Genomic DNA, 4,825 nt, shown 5'->3' on the forward strand with positions numbered 1-4,825 from the left:
GTTTGTGTTAATATCTAATAATGTGTAGTTCCAGTTATTAAAATAGTATTAATAATTAGAAATAAGCACAAGTGACTAGGCACCCCCAAGACAGTGTTCATTCTTCAAAGGATTTTGTTCATAAGCAGTTTCAAAAGTATTTTGAAAATCATGTCAACCCTTCTATTTTGAGTCATTTTTTGCACTGTCTTTTGTCTCCAACACATTTCATCTGTAGAGATTGGACTTGCCTGCTTCCAGCCTGCTAAAAGCTCCTCTGACCACAGTGCACGAGGCAATTCATGCCCTCTTTTTTTTTAATTATTATTTTCTTTATTTACATTTCAAATGCTATCCTGAAAGTTCCCTATACCCGCCCCCCCACCCCTGCTCCCCTATCCACCCATTCCCACTACTTGGCCCTGGCCTTCCCCTGTGCTGGGTCATATAAAGTTTACAAGACCAAGGGGCCTCTCTTCCCAATGATGTCCGATTAGGCCATCTTCTGCTACATATGCAGCTAGAGACCCTCTTATCCAAGCCCCAGCTGTGCACCTGGCCTGTTTCTCTCCCAGACAGCATGTGCTTGGCATCACACTTTCATTCATGTTCCAGAGTACTTCATTCTCAACACAGGACTTGCTCCCTCCTGTCTCCAGGTTGATCCTTTCATGCTGTGTGAACATGTCCACATGGAATTACTTTTTCTAAACCACTTACAATCTGCTCTTTTTATATATACCTCTGATGCATCTGCCATTGTGTCTCTGTTTCCTGTTTTGTGGAAATAAATGTTACAAATTTCAGCCACAGTACTAAAGTTTTCATCTTACTAAACAGTTTTTTTCTGCCTCATTTTGAACAAACATCAAAATTTTTAATTCTGGCTCAAGTCCCAGTATATACAACAATCTCTTCAAGAATAAGTTCAGTTTTTTGATGTCAAGGTGTCATTCTTCTTAGGCTGAATCAGCTTTTTAATTTATGTTATTTTGTAGGTAAGTCATTTATATAAATGGCATAAAGGTTTACATTAGCAGGACTGACTTTCCTCAGGAGGAATTTCTTCAAAGTCCATTGCTCATTTTAGTCCCCAAGCTGCAACATTCAGAATAATAAATGCAAGTTAAAGTTAGAAATAGGCTGGGGGGGGGACAGCTTAGTCAGTAAAGTGTTTACCTTCAAGTCAGGGACTTGAATCTGAGTTTAACCTGCAGGACTTACTGTTAAGAATAAGCTGGTATGTGTTTATAATCTTCAGCACATTGAGGCAGAGCCAAATGTGATTTCCAGCTTTCTAGACCAATTATACACCTCACTGGAAAAAAAATGCAAATCACAGCCAAAAGTTTCCTCTGGATTTCAATCCTTTTGAACCCCACAAATACATGTACAATTGAACACACACAAAAATAGGCACACATACACATACTAAATAGTATCATAAAAATGAGTGAAGGAATGTAGAGACAAAAAAAAAAAAATGGAGCAGAGGCTGAAGGAAAGGCCATCTAGAGACTGCTCACCTTGGGATCCAGTGTGGGGAGCGGGAGCGGCCCAAGAGCCAAGATGATGCCCTGGCTCATTGCCAAGCCCCGTGATCCCTGTTTACCAAGAACCTGAGCCTGCGCACTTGTATGTTCCTGTACTACCCGCCTGATGAGTCACTGGCCTATCACCGCGTACCCTGCCTGCATGCACAACTCATGTTCAGAGCGTGCTGAACGCTGATTGGATCCAGGAGATGGGGGGGAGAGATAAGATCAGAGGATGGATGGAAGAGTGAAATGGAAGGAGCCTGGAGATAAAGGCAGAAGCTGCTTGAAAACTTCCGTGGCGTTCATGTTGTTCCCCCCCCCCCCATCTCTGCTGGTCAGAGTTTGGGGTTGCGGCAATCCATCCCATCCGCAGACACTAAACCTCGACACTATTGCTGATGCCAAGATGTGCTTGCAGACAGGAGCCTGGTATGGCTGTACTCTGAGAGGCTTTCCCAGCACCTAAGAGAGATGCAGATAATCACAGCCAACCATTGGACTTCGCCCTGGGACCCCAACAATGGAAGAGTTAGGGGAAGAGCTGAAGGAGCTGAAGGGGATTGCAACACCATAGGAAGAACAACAGTATCAACTAACTGGACCCCTAAGAGCTCCCAAGGACTAATCCACCAACCAAAGAGTATACATAGGCCAGTCCATGGGTCCCTCTACATTAGTAACAGAAGACTGCCTTATCTGGCACCAGTGGGAAGGCAGGCACTTGGTCCTATGGAGGCTTGATGCTCCAGAGAGGGGGTATGCTAGAGGAGTGAGGCAGGAGTGGGTGGGTGGGAGAGCACCCTCTTAGAGGCAAAGTGGAGGGAGGGTGGGCTGGAAGATTTGTGGAGGAGAGACCAGGAAGGGGGGCAATATTGGAAATGTAAATAAATAAATAATTTCTAAAAAAGAATTAGTGATTATCTCTAAGCATAACTACAGATTTCTTTGTATTGTTTCATTTATATGTAGGCTTGTAACAAACCCTTCAGGCCCATGTAACATTTCCATGGATAAGCAAATGCCCTTTGAATTAGAATGAATTGTGCTGCTCATGTTTCTACTGAAAACTGCCTTGCACTTAAAAAGAGTCTCAAAATGCTACTACCATGAGATAAGCATTCTGTTATCTCTAACTGTGCTTAAAAATCTGGATGAAAGAATGCTGACTATTGACTTAAAAATGCATAATTAAAGTTCTGCTTAGCAAATAGAAAATCCAATTTAAAGAAACCACAGTCATTTTTCTCCAGAAGTCATCCTCTTCATTTAACAAGTAATTCTCCTTTCTCATGAAAGCAAATATTATTGAACTACATTACATGATTTAATACTAAATAAATAATCATAACATGTGTCAAAATGAGAAGAATGCTGTTCTCTCAGATTATGTCTATCTGGTTGCTATGAGCTAGGAAAAATGAGAACTTTTTATCTGTCTAGGAAGCATTGTTGAACCCTGTGGCTTGAAATTCCTCTTTTCAAAATGCTTTAATCTTTGCTGGTTCTCCACATCTGTTGTACAATCACTGTAAATAGGTCCACATTTAATGTGGGCATGTTGTGAAGATAGGCTGGATATATTTAACGCTTTATTCACTGTATTAATGAGAAAACAGACAAAACAATAACCAAAACAAAAACCCATCTCCTTTCCAAAGAAGAGGTAGAGCCAGCTATTAGTTATTCACTTCTTCAATAAAATAAAGTGAAACCTTGAGTTTTCACTAAATGCTTGCTGAACCCACAATTCTCTTTACAAATTAAAATTCAATACTTCTATCAAATGGTTTATCACTTTATTATGTTTTTTCATATCGCAGATTAAATCTAAGGCCTCTCACAGGCAAGGCAAACAAACACTACCACTTAGCTGTGTCTCCAGATTTTAACATGGAGCCCAAACAAACCTTGAACTCCTGGTTCTCATTATCTTTAACAAATCTTCTGATTACTCTCAATACAAGTATCTCCGTGCCAGCTTTTCATAAGTATTTCTAATCTTTAAATCTCCTGAATTGAAAATTTGCATAAATATATGTCTTAGTTAGGGTTTCCATTGCTTTGAAGAGACATCATAGGCAAGGCAACTCTTATAAAGGAAAACATTTAATTGGGGCTGGCTTACAGTTTCAGAGGTACAGTCCTTTATCATCAGGGTGGGAAGTATGGCAGTGTCCAGGCAGCCACTATACTGGAGATGCTGGGAGGTCTACATCTTAATTAAAAGGAAACCAGGAGCAGACTGGCATCCTCAGGTAGCTAGGAGGAAGCTCTATTTGGCCACCCCTACAGTGATACACTTCCTTTGACAAGGCCACACCTACTCCAACAAAGCCATTGTTCCAGTCCCTGCACCCAGCATATTCAAACCACTACATTATCCATCTAATAATATTTAACAGCATTGAACATATTTTATTCTAACTCCTAAAATGTTATTTTGTTTTTATAACTTTCACAAACAGCAATCATACATTACTAGATTAAACCCATCTCAGATAATTCGATAATGAAGTCACTATCCTTTTAAACTGAAATATTGGCTTACCTAATCATCTCAGATAATTCGATAATGAAGTCACTATCCTTTTAAACTGAAATATTGGCTTACCTAAGCTAAAAGAGCCCTTTAGGTAATTAGAAGGGTTGAAGAGATTGGGATTTGTAAAAACAAAGCAAATCTTTGGTTTTTCTTTTGGGGTAGAGGACCTGTTGGTTACCTTCAGTATGGCTTGTTGACAGCAGCTTTCCTTGCTGTTTATAACATAGCTAAGGAAAAATACAGTACCACTACTTCTCAATTATCACAGATGAAAGCTTGCTCCTTGGCCTGGCCTAGATAATACCCCCAGGTTTGTACGGCAGCAGTAAGCCAGAGGTTAAACGGTTTGGGAAGGAACACTTGGAAGCTCTGCATTTGATTGAGTATATTATCCTTCCACATATAAATCAGAGGAGCTCCACAAAAGGAAGAATTTATGTGTCCTCTCACTTGGGTCCTTAGGAAATATACACTTAGTTCTAATGTGAAATCTAGATGTTTGTGACATAGAGAAAACACAGCTATTACTATAGATGCTACTGTTTTCTATTATTATGAGAAAGACATGAAGGGATTAAAAAGGAATCTGCATCTGTGAAATGATTCCAGGGGCTGAGAAGGTGAAGAGAACAGATCCCAGCTGTGCTGGAGTCTAGAATCCTCTGAATGCTGAACATAGAAAAAGTAGTCATCCCCTTCTTCCTCTTCTTCCTCTTCTTCCTTCTCTTCCCCTTCCCCTTCCCCTTCCCCTTCCCCTTCCCCTTCC

This window comes from Mus pahari, chromosome 15 (genome assembly GCF_900095145.1).
Source record: "Mus pahari chromosome 15, PAHARI_EIJ_v1.1, whole genome shotgun sequence".
NCBI classification, from domain to species: Eukaryota; Metazoa; Chordata; class Mammalia; order Rodentia; family Muridae; genus Mus; species Mus pahari.